Consider the following 14,395-nt stretch of genomic DNA (forward strand, 5'->3'; position numbering starts at 1 on the left):
ACAAGATAAAAAGAAATATAGTATGTAAGCAGTTTTTTGGAGGAAGACATTTTGTCATGATTTTTAGGTAGCTGCCTGATTCTTAGATTATCTTTCCTTGACTTGTCTTCTAGAAAACTTGTTGTTGTTGATAATAGATACATTTTCTTCTGTTTTTAAAAATATATTTTTAATTTATTTGGATATTTCTTGTGTCATGATGTTATTATTTTCTGTATGGCCCATTCTAATTTTCATGGACATCAGTTCTTGAGTAAGGTTTACCACTCTTTTGTAAGGTATTAAAATATTGATTCTTTTTGGCATTTTTTTCTTTTCTAGTGCTTCCATTTTGTTTCATTTCTTTTATTTCTTCCTTCCTTTCTTTCTTCTTTCCTTTCTTCCTTTCCTTCATTCCTTCCTTCCTTCCATTTTTCCCTCACTCATTTCCTACTTCCTTTCTTCCTTCTATCCTTCCTTTCTTCTTTCCTTCCTTCCTTTCTTTCTTCATTCCTCCCTTCCTTTCCTTTTTCTTTTTTCTTTCTTTCTTTCTTCCTTCCTTCTTTCCTTCTTTCCTTCCTTCCTCCCTCTCTCCCTCTCTCCCTCTCTCCCTCTCTCCCTTTCTTTCTTTCTTTCTTTCTTTCTTTCTTTCTTCCTTCCTCCCTCCCTCCTTTCCTCTCTCCCTTTCTTTTCTTTCTTTCTTTCTTCATTCCTCCCTTCCTTTCTTTTTCTTTTTTCTTTCTTCCTTCCTTCTTTCTTTCCTTCCTTCCTCCCTCCCTTCCTCTCTCCCTTTCTTTCTTTCTCCCTTTCTTTCTTTCTCCCTTTCTTTCTTCATTCCTCCCTTCTTTTCTTTTTCTTTTTTCTTCCTTCCTTCCTCCTTCCTTCTTTCTTTCCTTCCTTCCTCCCTCCCTTCCTCTCTCCCTTTCTTTCTTTTTTCTTTTTTTCTTTCTTCTTTTCTTTTCTTTTTTCTTCCTTTCTTTCTTTCTTCCTTTCTTCCTTCCTTCCTCCCTCCCTCCCTTCCTCCCTCTCTCCCTTTCTTTCTTTCTTTCTTTCTTTCTTTCTTTCTTTCTTTCTTTCTTTCTTTCTTTCTTTCTTTCTTTCTTTCTTTCTTCTGGATCTCTCCAACTCAGTCTAGAAGTACAAAGGCTACTAATAGGCCCAAAACAACAGGTGATTAGCAGAGATGTTATGACCTGCTCTGTTTTCAACCTAGGTCAGTTTGCCCCTCCTTAGGCAGTCTAGTGACTCACCAATCCCTGGAAGCCTACCCCAGCCTTAGTGCAGACACCTGACCAATTTTGACTCCCCTGCAGCTTACAACTCCCACACTCAAACAATCCATGAACCTTGGCCTTCCTGGTGGTAGGGACTAGAAGCGTGCATCATCATTTTGGCCTCCTGTTTCATTCCTGCCACGTCCTTCTGTAGTGCTCGTGGCTAATGTGTTTTATTTTCCCTGAGTCTTCCATTTGGACTTACTGTAAAACCACTCTGTTCCTCTAGGTTTACTGCTCGCATTTGTCTCAGGCCACGGTATTTCTTCATCACATTCAGTGTGTTCTTCTGTTCACGCCTATCACTAGCCTCAGTTTCTATATTTGGGCCTTGTGGTTAAGTCAAATTCTATTCCAACACTCCTGGATAATGTATTTATGCCTTATTTGATCCTGAGTTTGGAGGGTGACTAAGCCCTGCCTTCTGAAGGAATTATCTTACCTTGTTTCCTACCCAGGTTCAGACCCAGGCTGCCTAGCTGCTCCTTTAGGTATGGGGTGCCAAGATGTTGCTCTGGCGCTGTTCCCTGTCTCAGGTAGAATCCCTGGGTCACCTTCTGCTGAGCCTTGGTGCTAATCTGGCCCTGTGTCCTTCCATGAATACAGATCTGGCCCCTGAGCCCCCTATGGTGGGCCTGGGCACTCGTCTGGCCTTGTCTCTTGCTGTGGGAATAGTCTGTTTAACTTCCCCTTTTCATCTACTCTAGCTTGTCTCTGATTCTCAATCCCATGGCAATCTGACAGTCTTTTCATATAATTCTGCACTGAATAGAAGAAGTTAGTCTCTTTGGTTTTCTTTACTAGTGTTCCTTCTTATGTATTTCTGCAGTTTTGAGGGGCAGGTGGGAATTCCCTCTACTTAACACAACATCATCTCCCTATCATAACTCCTTTTGCCTTTTCATAATATATGTTGTTTCCTACAAATAGGCTTTGTGTTATTTGGGCTTTATCTCTCTCTTCCCATAAATAACTTTTCTAACATAATGTGAATTAGAGATAAAGCTTGCTCTTTTCTTGAAAAATCATTTCAACTACTTCATCTAAAGTGACTTTTGAGGAAGTGATCTCCTCATGTTTTAACTTCTATTACATCATTGTCATATACTTCAGGTATCCTAGTTTGCAAGAGTAGAAGCACCAGACTTTGAACTCATTTTATTCATTATTGTTTTGTTCTGTTTTGTTTTTAGGCCAAAAGATCAAGATTCCTAACTTATTCTCAACAAAAAAATAGATGACTGACAGTGGTTTAATGAATTACTTCACCAAGGTAAAGTATTTGCATTTTAAAATTGACTTTGAGGTTGGACACGTTACCTTAATCTAGAATGGTGAGTCCCAAGGTAGGAAATTCAGCTTCTTAGGGCAGACAGAAGAAATGTTTTTGGAGGAAAAGGATTTTTTAGAGCCTTGAGCAGGCAGAAAGGATATTTGTTGAAGAGATAGTATGTATAGATATAGATAGATAGTATGTATAGATATAAAGAGAAGAAAATAATTGTTCTATCAATTTCTGTCCCTGCCAAGAGTAGTGATCAGAGATCCTTTAAGATGTCAATATGTATTTTGTTTTCTTCAGAAAAGAGTTTGCTGCTCCATGGTAGTGTGAGAGTGACCGGCCTGATCCAATCTTGCTTCATAGATTTAATGTGAGACTCAAGTGACATAAAACATGTAAAGAGCTTTGAAAACTCTAATGCACTTTGTTTTTTGTGTTGTTCAGCTATGTCCAACTTTCCATGACCCCATTTAGGTTTTCTTGGCAAAGATACTGTAGTAGTTTGCCATTTCATTCTCCAACTCATTGTACAGATGAGGAAATGGAGACCAACAGGGTTAAGTGACTTGCCCAGGGTCACACAGTTAGTGTCTGAGGCCAGATTAAATTCAGGTCTTCCTGACTCCAGGCTCAGAGGTCTATCCACCTCCTAGCTGCTCCACTGCACATTGTATATTTCAATTATTATTCTTTCTTCTACCTTACAATTACCTTCATATCTTCATGCAAATCTGCCTGCCACCTTACTTAGTTCACTTTGAACACTATAATATCTCTGGTTATTATGCATTCTCTAGAGCTCTTTTCTTTTATGAATCCTATATATTCAGAACTATTGTAAACCTATGTCCTTGGCTTTCACTTATCTTCTAAAATATGTCATCTACATCTCCACTTCTAAGCACTGGTCACATTCTCCTTTAGTCTTGGCATGTGAATCACATCGGAAATCTCTCTGTATGTCAGCATGCGTGGGGGCAGAGTGGGTCAGAGAGCCATTCCAATTTGAACTTTTGCCCACACAAATCAGGACAGTATGTTTACCAATCATGACAGCCTGGTCATTAAAAATCTGGAAGAATGTGTGATTTGTTCTAGGGGTACATCCAGGCACATAGTCTACACTGATTTTTTACAATATTCCACAAAATTATTTTCACTTCACAGAATCCTTTAATATGCCTAGTGATGCAATAATAACAGTCTTACTGCACATGAACACTTCTTGGCTTCTTTGCATGTTTTTCCAGTGAGAAATTGTGCTTTAAGTAATTTAGTGATCTCTCCTCTTCTTTTCTCCCCACCCCCATCCAGTGACTTCTCTTCCTCCTGCTATCTTTCCAATCCTCTTTCCAAGACACATCACCAATACTTGAAACAATTTTTGCCTTCCCATTTCCTCTCTCTTGGGTTTCACTTTCCTTCCTTTTCCTTTCTCGGGTTTTTAATTTCTGCCATTTTCCAGGCTCTTCCATAACTTCTTCCCCTCCCTTGTTTCCTTCCTGTTTAGAGTTGATGACTACCTTTCATCAGGTTCCTGACTAAGCAGAGGAGAAATCAATCATGTATTTTACACATGTTTTGCTCATTCTTCTTCCTGCATCTCGTAGCAGCAGCAGCTGCTGCTGATCTTTCTTCTCCTCTTCTATGCCGCTCTCCAATTTCCACACTTGCTTTCATTCTTTCCACACTTTTGCTTTTCTTTCCTTTCTCAGTCATTTCCTGTAATTGCTACCATCTCATCAAATACAAACCCTACAAACACATGGAAATGAGCATTTCATTCTTAATAGGTGCAGTTTCAGGGAGTGAAGAGATATTGTAGGAGCCCTGGACCTGAAATTAGGATACCTGGGTGTGTGTGCCAGCTCTGAGGTTTATTTATTAACTTTATCACCCTGCACAAGTCACTTAATCTCCCAAGTTTCCTCAGTTTCCTTCCTTGAAAAAAAATGAGGATCATGATACCTACACCACCTACCTTACAAGGTTATCATGAGAAAAATGCACAAACCCTTAGGCAGCAACAAGTGAAGCTATAAAATGGACATAATAGTTCCTTTTGTAAGATTTGCAATGGAGAAAAGGCATTGACTATATTTGCTAAAGAACAATTTCGAGGACAGGAGAGAGACAGAGACACAGAGACAGAGACAGAGTTAATAATGTGCTTGGCCTAATGCAGAATAAATGAAAATAGGATAAAATAAAAGCGTTTGGCATGTAAAGTCCTTCCCTATTGGGCTCTGGCCTTTAATTATTTTTGGCTTTTTTTTCTTTAGAACTTAACAAACATCAACCAGCATGAATATTTCATTATACAAAGGAGAACAGAAAAGGAGATCGGATATGCCATTGTGAACTTTCATGTATAGTTAGTTGTTTAAAACATACATTAAACTTTCCAAAATAGTAACAAAATCACCCAGTTTCTTTGTGTCCCCTTCTGAACTTCCTACTTTTCCTTCCATGTACTTTACAATTTTTCACTGATGAACTTTAGTTAAATAATAACATCTGCAAAGTTGCAGGATATAAGATAAATCCACAAAAATTTTAATATTCCTATATATAAGCAATAAAAGCTAGTAAGAAGACCTAAGAAGAGAAATTTCATTTCAAATAACTACAGAATCTCTAAAATACTCAGGAGTTTGTCTTCCAAGATTCACCCAGGTGATATATGGATTGATCTATAAAACATTCTTTGCAGAAGCAAAGATAAATCTAAGTAAGTGGAAAAATATTAATTTCTGATGGGTAGATGGGGACAATACAAGAAAAATGAAAATATCACCTAAATTCATGTATTCCTTGCTGCACTAGTCATACACCCAAAAGAATATTTTATTGGGCTGGGAAAAGTAACAAAATTCTTATGGAGAAACAAAGTATCAGGAATTTCAAAAGTAATAATGTAGAAAGAAAGGATGCCTATTAGTTCCAGATTTCAAACAATACTACAAAGCAGTAACCATTAAAATGATTTAGTACTAGTTGAGGGAGGGAGGGAGGGAAGGACAAAGGGAGAGAGAGAAAGAGACAGACAGAGAAAATCAAGTGATCATTTAGGTGCATAACATATAGAAGCAAACAAGCACAGTAGCATGGTGTTCGATAAACCCAAAGACCCTAGTTACTGGGGAATGAGGGAAATTCTAAGAAAAAGGTTTGATCTTTCTCTAACTTCTGTCTGTCTAGGCACAAACACTGTAGTATACCTGTTGTTTCATTACCTAAATGTTTCCAGCCACCAGAATCTGGTCTCAGCCACAGAAGTTAGAGGTCAATAGAAATGGATAATAATCTAAATTAAGCCCTCTGCATAAATGCTAGGAATTTTCCTAACCGGGGGCTCATAGCTATTGTAATTGTAATCATAACTTTTTTGTCTAAAATAAATTCCTTAAAAGCTGCAGAAAAAGGAACCATGTGGATCTTAAGAGTCATTATATCTTTATCTTGTTCTAGTCAACCTTTATTACAACTTCTAGGATCAACCAAATCTTCAGCTCTAAGATGCATGTAGGGCAAATGGCCCTCCTTAGGGTCTCCTTTTTCTTCCAGTTCAATCCTACTTTGTCTTTCTCTTTCACTGGTTCCTAATGAGCCCACTACAATTTGGCTCTGTATGAACCTATTTCTTCCTCTCCACTTCCAGACATCAGGAATTTCTATCTGGTTTTGATACTCCTTCTCATGTAAATTCCTCCGAGCATAACCAAGTTCCTCAAGTAATGTTGTTTTTTGCTTTTTTTTTTGTTTGTTTGTTTTTGGTACTGACTGAAACAGGTTTACAGATCCTGTTTGCACTGTCTTCTGTTTGATTGATTCAACAAAAAATGTGCTTAGAAAAAAAATCAATTATATTTAAAATGGATGGGATAATCAATGGAATCTCACCCTAACACAAAGAAAAGCAAAAACATAATCCCAGTTTTCAAAAAGTTCTGATTCTAATGAGGGAGATAACAGGTGAACAAAAGGCATATATAGTGTAAATGGAAGATGGTTGTTGTTCATCTTTCATTTTTGAAGAGAACCAGTGATATCACTGCTGATGTCTTGAGTTGCATGTGGATTGGATTTAAGTGAGGCAGAATTATACAGTCATCAGCCTCTCTCTTCCAGAGTCATCCAAGGCCAGTGCCAAGACAAGAATCAGAGCAACTGGTGATGGTTTGGGATGCAGTGGATGAACTTGGCATATTCAATGGCTGACCAATCTCTAAGAGCTCCACAGTGCCTGCTTCAGCTCCTTTCATGGTCTTTGGAGAAAATGTTCTCATCCACCCATTCCATCAAGAGAAGTTTTCACATGCTTGGGGTAGACATTCACCTAACTCACTGATGAGGTTAAGCCTTGAAAGTTACCCTCTACCTGGTTTAGCCTATATGCTGAGATAGTTTTACTGGGTCGTTGCCCCTGTACATGTTAATAGCTTCTTGGAGCTACAGGTGAGAGTTGGGTGAAAGGTGGACACCAAAGATGGATGAGAAGCCATGAAAGGGGCTCAGCAAACCCTCATACCAGAGGTGCTAGTTTTTCTTGATCACCCCATACACCCCATGTAATGGGTAATGGGTAAGTGGAAAGCAATTTTAGAGAGAAGGTACTGATGGGCACTGAGGAGGGAGAGGAAAGCAGGAAAGGCATACTGAATAAGATGGGACTTGAGCCAAGTTTCAAAACTAGGAAGAAGGCAGTGGAAGAAGAGCATTCCAAGCATAAAGGATAGCCAGTAAATGTTGTGGAGCCGGGAGGTGGAGCCAGGAGGTGGAGTGTCAGGTACAAGGAACAGCAAAAAAAGTCAGTGTTGCTGGGTCATAGAGTACATGGAGAGCTGTATAGAAAGAGAAAATTTGCAAGATAGGAAGGAACCAGGTCTTTAAGTGCCAAACAGAGGATTTTTATAGTTAACCTTTGATGTAAGAAGAAGCCAATGGGGTTCACTAAGTTGGGCTGGGGAGGGCGGTGTAGGGGTATTTCTGTGACATCAGACCTGTGCTTTAGGAAAATCACTTAAACAGCTGAGAGAAAGATGGATTGTAACGGAAAGTAGGGAGACCAGTTTTGAGGTTCTGCTCCAAGGTGGCAGCTGTGTCACTGGAGGGAAGAGGACATATATGGGAGACACGAAGGTAGAAATGACAGAAACTGGCAACTGACTGTATATGTGGGATGAAAGATAACAACTGAGGATGGCACGTTCCTGGGAAAATGGTAAAATGAGGAGGAGTTCAGAAGAGGGGTGAGTTTAGAGGAAAAGATGAGTTATGATTTGGACATGATAAACTTGAGACACTTACAGGACATTCAGTGATGGTGCAAGACTGTAGCTCTAGAAAGAGATTGAGGCTTCCTGTGTTGATCTGGGAGTCACCTGCATAGAGAAGACATTTGAACCCAAGGGAACTGATGAGATCACCAAGCAAGATCCTATAGAAGAAGAGAAGAGAACACAGACAGAGCCTTGGGCACATATCACTTTATCTTTTTAGATCTCAATTTTCTCACCTATAAAATGGGCAGAAGAGAAAACCTTTAATGTCCTTTTTAGCCTAATATCCTATGATCTTTTTTATCTGTACAGTATTTTATGAGCAGTCATTGAAAACATTAAGATATAGACAAATGGAGTAATTTTACCTAGGTCACATGGCAAGTCAGAAAAGCAGAATTAAGATACTCAATGTCTAATGCCTAAATTGTCGTTTGCTTCATGGATCTTTGAAATGATTTGTGAATTTCTAACAGTTGCTCCTAAATAAAGCTTATCTATAAGAAACCATAATGGGGAGGGGGATGGCTAAGACTTTCTTTCCTTTGCACCTTTCGCCAGTGAGGCTGTTACAGGGATATGCTTGCTACCTCCCAGGATCCCAAGCCTTGGCCATTCTAATGCTTGCCACAGTATGCTTCAGGAGAGACTGTCAAGGTGATGGGAGCCCCTGGGGCCCATCTAAGCACAAAGTCCACCTCTTACATTGATCATTTTCTCTGCACTTGCTCTGACAGTACCTGTCAGCCAGCTCTGACAGTCTATTCTGCCCTGTTCCTCAATCCATTTGCGACCATTTCTCTTCTTATGTGCTCTCTAGCTCCTGAACCCAGATTGCCAGTAGCTTGCCAACAGCATACTGTATGCCCTTGTCATCTCTAGCCAACCACACCTGCTGCTCCCACCTGTTTCCATCCTGTGCCAAAATTCCCCCTGTGGCCATTAGAGCCATCAGTGCCCCTTGAGGGTGAGGAAGGCCATCCCATCGCCACCCACAGTTCACCTTTCTCAATCAGTAGTTGCTTTTGGACACAACTAAATAGTGGCATCTGGGAAATACGATGTCATCTGTTCTTGAGAAGGTATATGGCTTCAGCACATGCCAGAGTGCTTAACCACCACGTTCCAAGGGCTGAAGCACTTACTGTCCTTGGATTCATTGGCTGCACTTTCATGACCTGTAAAACCTTCCAAAATGAAGGGTAATTGTTAAAACTGAGGCAACAGATTGTGGCAGAAAGAATGTTAGACAGTCCTGGGTGTAGAGCCAAGAGTCTTGGGTTCAAATCTTAGCTTACCTGTGTGTGGATAGGTAGATAGATAGATAGATAGATAGATAGATAGATAGATAGATAGATAGACAGATAGATAGATAGACAGACAGACAAATAGGTAGATAGACAGATAGATAGATAGGTAGATAGAATGATGATAGATAGATACATATTCAGCTGTTTAAATAACTTTGGGCAAATCATTTAACCTCTTTGAGTAACAGCATTTGGGAACGGAAAAGATTGGGGTTTGATGGTTGTGAAAAGAAAGTACTAAAAAAACCCAGAAACTGCCTCATGTTTAATAATTAATAACAATAACAATAACAACAATAGGTAGCATTTCAATAGCATCTACTACATTCCAGGTACTATGCTGAGTGCTATTTTTAAAAAAATCTAATTTGATCCTCACAACAATCCTTAGAGGCAGGTACTATTTTCCCTATTTTATCCCTATTTTACAACTGAGGAAATTAAGACAAACAGGTTAAATGACTTGCCCAGGGTTGCACAGCTAATAAGTATCTGGGCCAGGCTTCGCATTCAAGTCTTCCTGACTCCAGGCCCAGTGCTCCATCCATTGTGCTACCAGCTGCCTGTTTCCAAGGTCACATGAGACAAGATATGTTCCTTGGTCTTACAAGCCTTTAAGGCACTCTGTCAACACCAGTACCTTCCTGTTCTTGTCCTCTTTCTTGGTTTTCTCTTCCATCATTAAACAGCATCGATTATTACCTTAACAGCATTCAAATTTCTATCTCCATCCTTGACCTTTCTCCTAACCCCTCCAGTCCTACCTTCCCAATTTCCTGGTATCTTTACACAAACTTCCAACTAACCCCTCCTTCAAATCCAGCATTTTCAAAGCTGAACTTGTCATCTCTTCCTCCTCCTACATCTACCTCACTTTCTAACTTTTCTCTTCCTATCGAAATACCTTCCCAGGTGCCCAATGCTCAAAACCTCATTTTCTGTTGTTTTTTTTTAATATTTTCTTTTCACATTCATCAAACCCCAATGTTTTCAATTCCCAATTACTACTGATTTTTACCTCCTTAATATCTTTCCCATCTGTCCTGACTCTTTTCTAGTCCCTCTGGACCCATACTCAGGCTCTCATCACCTCTTATATGGACTATTACAAAAGCCTCCTAACTGGTTTTCCTGCCTTGATTTTCTGCCCCCTCCAACCCAGTTTCCAGACAACTGCCAAAGTAAGAATCCTATAGCATAAGACTGACCATGTCATACCTCTGATCAATAAAATTCCAGTAGCTTCCTATTAGCCCTAGGATCACAATCTGACCCCCATGCTTAATAAACTCCAATAGCTTCCTATTACCTCTAGGATGAAATACAAAATCCTCAGTCTGGTTCAAAGCCTTTCAGAAATTAGCTCTCCCCTGTTTCCAGGTTTCTTACACTTTATACGCCTTTCTCCTCACTTACTTTCTGATCCAGTGACACTGGCCTCCTGGCTGTCCCATGAACAAGACACCTCATCTCTCAGCTTTGGGCATTCTCTCTTGTTTTCCCGATGCCTAGACTGCTCTCTCTCCTCATCTTTGCTTCTGGCTTCCCTACCTTCCTTCAAATTCAACTAAAATCCCACCTTCTACAGAAAGCTTTTTCCAACCCCTTAATTTGAGTGCCTTTCCTCTATTAATTATTTCCTAATTATCCTGCATGTAGCTTGATCATACATAAACACAATCTATGTGTATGTATGTATGTATGTATATATATATACACATATGTGTATATACGTGTGTGTAGATAGCTAGGCATACATGCCATTAGATTATAAGCTCACTGACGGCAGGGGTTGTTTTTTGTCTCTTTTGATATCCACAGCACTTAGCACAGTACCTGGTATATAGTAGCTGCTTAGTAATTACTGACTGACTGCAATAGAAGCTCCTATGTTTGGCATTAAAGGCCCTTTATTACCTAGCTCCAAACTATCTTTCTATCTTATTATCTATTACTCCCCCACCAGGTACTCTGCAGTCCTGTCCAAGTGGCCTTCCTACTGTTCCCCACATGTCTCTATGCCTCTGTGAAGTTCCACATGTCTGGACTGCACTCCTTTCTTCCTGTAACCCCTTAGAATCCCTAGTTTATTTCAAAGCTCAGATCAAAAACATGAGAACTCCTTTGATCCTTCTAATTACTAGTAAACTACCAAATTACTTTGCATTTATATTTATTTTGTAAACATTTTTCTCCCCCCATAGAATGTAATGTTCTCAAGGGCGGGGAATGTTTTATTTCTTTTTTTTCTATCTCTAGCACCTAGCCAAGTGCCTTTCTGTCCCTCATATGTCCTCTCTCCAATCCCAATGCAGAGTAAAGAACAGCTCAGAGCAATTGTCTGAACTAGTTTAAAAACAAAAACAAAAGCAAAACTTCAGCAGCCTTCTTCTGCTATCTGAATAACTTATAAATTCCTTATCATAGTATAGCCCGTATGAACTCTGAGAATCCTTTTCTCAACTTCCACTCTCATAGACAGGTCTACATTTCTCCCTCAGGGCTCTAGGGGTACTCCTAAAATTTAAGGAGCTGAATTTCTCTAATACCAGTGACTTGGGACTGCATAGGTATGTTTTCCCGTATGATTATCAGTTGAGATTGATTTTTGTCAGCCTTTTAAAAAAGGGTATTTACTGAGGGGGCAGCTAGGTGGCACAGTGGATAGACTGCTCGGCCTGAAGTCAGGAAGACTTATCTTCCTCAGTTCAAATCTGGACTCAGACTCTTGCATACTGTGTGACCCAGGGCAAGTTACTTAACCCTCTTTGCCTCGGTTTCCTCATCTCTAAAATGAGCTGGAGAAGGAAATGGCAAACCATTCTAGTATCTGCCAAGAAATGGGGTCATGAAGAGTTGGACACAACTGAACAACATTTACTGGGGAGGAAAAGTAAGAACAGTTAACACAGAATTTGATCCCAAATCTGTGACACTCACTCTCCCACAAATAGGTACAGAGTCCATGGGAAAGTATGCTCAAACTTAAAAGAATACATATGGCAAATGAGTAACACAGCTCCTCATTGCTGGAAGTCCTTTTTACCTGTTCCTGGGGCAGTCAAGAAGTACTCCTTCAGTGCAGTGAATCTACACTTCAGCTGCCTTTGGTTCTAATGCACATATTTCTGGCAGCCGCTGCTGTCCTGGGGAGATGATAGGAGGATGCTTATGAGAATATGGGAAGTCCCATGGCTCCCAGACCCTTTGAAGCCCACATGATTCTCTTCTAGCCAAAGGGGTGAGTGGAAAAGAAAATGTAAGCCTTCTTTTTGTCTGCTTGTCTCTCCCATTCAATTGTAAGCTTTTTGAGGGCAGGAACTGTCTTTTTTTTTTTCTCTTTTTGTATTCCTAGCACTTGGCTCATAGTATGTACTTAGTAAGTACTAAGTATTGAGTAAGGTCCTTTCTTTTTCCCACCCCAACCTGAGATAGTTTCTCCTTAGACATTTGCTGAAACTCTCTCTCTCTCTCTCTCTCTCTCTCTCTCTCTCTCTCTCTCTCTCTCTCTCTCTCTCTCTCTCTCCCCCTTGCTGGAATTCCCCATTTCCAGCCAGAGGGCATAATGCAATCCCTCAGCCAACAGAAACAGACATCCTATCTGGTATCATTTCACTTCATTCATTGGCTTTCAAAGACTTTTTCACACAGTCTAAAGATAGACCAAGCATCTTATCATTTACTTTAAATGAGTTAGAGTGACTGAGTGAATATCATTCAACCCCATCATAACACTACCATTCAAGGCTAAAAATCTTACCATGACCTACTTTTCCAGACCTACTGTACTAGTTACCTTCATGTAATCTATTATCTAGATCAATTGAACTGCCTCTTGTCCCACATTTTCGTGCTGTTCTTTCTCTTTTTGTGTGTTTTTGCTCACACTATCCCTAAACCTCGCACGTACTCTCCTCCATTCAGCCTCTCTTCTCTACGTGTTGAACCAGATCTCTCCTTCAAGGGCCAATTAAGTTGCCACCTCTTCTATGGAGCCTTCCTTGATTCTCCCCATCTCAAATTCATCTCTCAAGACTCAAGTTTCTCAGTCTCTTGTCTGAACTACTTTTTTCATTTAATATTTAATGCTTATTTGTGTGTGTTTGCTCTGGACCAATTATTTCAGCAGTATCTGAGTAAGAAAAATCATTCCACCTATACATTACAAAAATTACATGTAACTTATAGCATGACACTAGCTTTATATTTTCTTCTCCAGAGATTATAGATATTGTTATTGCATTTTTTTTTGGTGAGGTAATTGGGGTTAAGTGACTTGCCCAGGGTTACACAGCTAGTAAGTGTTATGTGTTTGAGACTGGATTTGAACTCAGGTCCTCCTGATTCCAGGACCAGTGCTTTATCCACTGTGCTACCTACCTGTCCCTGCTATTGCATTTTTTAAGAAAGTCTGTTGAATCTTGAAGTGATTTTAACTGCTGTTCTTTGAGAAATCATGTTTTCCTATCATAACTGTAAATTGATTGAATGAGGTATGGAGAAAGAAGATTAAAAAAACCCTTTCTTTAAAGAACTATTTTAATTTTTATATTATGAAGAGGATGAAGAGAATTTATTAGAAGAGACTCTACCTGGTATCTGGAAATAACTAAATGATGTGACTGTGTTATACAAGTGAGAAAAGGCTGAATTGTAGTGATGGTCAAATATGACAAGGTGATCTTTCTTGCAGCTGAAACATTGTAAATAATAACTTATGTCTTTGTGTTATTATTGGCTATTTTAATGATAAATTATATGGCCAGTAACTTTAATATTTATTTAAGCCTAAGAGATTTGGGTTTATGATATAGAAAAAGAATATGGACAATAATGTATGGGAAAATAAGCTTCTCTAGTTTATTAAATAAATGATTACATCACATCAAATGTTCTTACAGAATTACAAATGCCAAGTGTCTGAAAGTGCTGCTACTTTCTAAGGACAACTTACCTGTTTAACTTGATACCCAGTAATCATATATAGCTATTATTTCATTGTTTATTACTATATAATTGTAGTAATAAATTTATAGTAATAAATTATAGTAATAAATTCATCTCTCAAGACTCAAGTTTCTCAGTCTCTTGTCTGAACTACTTTTTTCATTTAATATTTAATGCTTATTTGTGTGTGTTTGAGTGTGTGTGTTTGCTCTGGACCAATTATTTCAGCAGTATCTGAGTAAGAAAAATCATTCCACCTATACATTATGTATAATAATGTGTAATAATTAGTTTACTATTAATTTACTAAATATAATTTTT

The sequence above is a fragment of the Vombatus ursinus genome, unplaced genomic scaffold (assembly GCF_900497805.2).
Source record: "Vombatus ursinus unplaced genomic scaffold, bare-nosed wombat genome assembly UNPS02010461.1, whole genome shotgun sequence".
NCBI lineage: Eukaryota > Metazoa > Chordata > Mammalia > Diprotodontia > Vombatidae > Vombatus > Vombatus ursinus.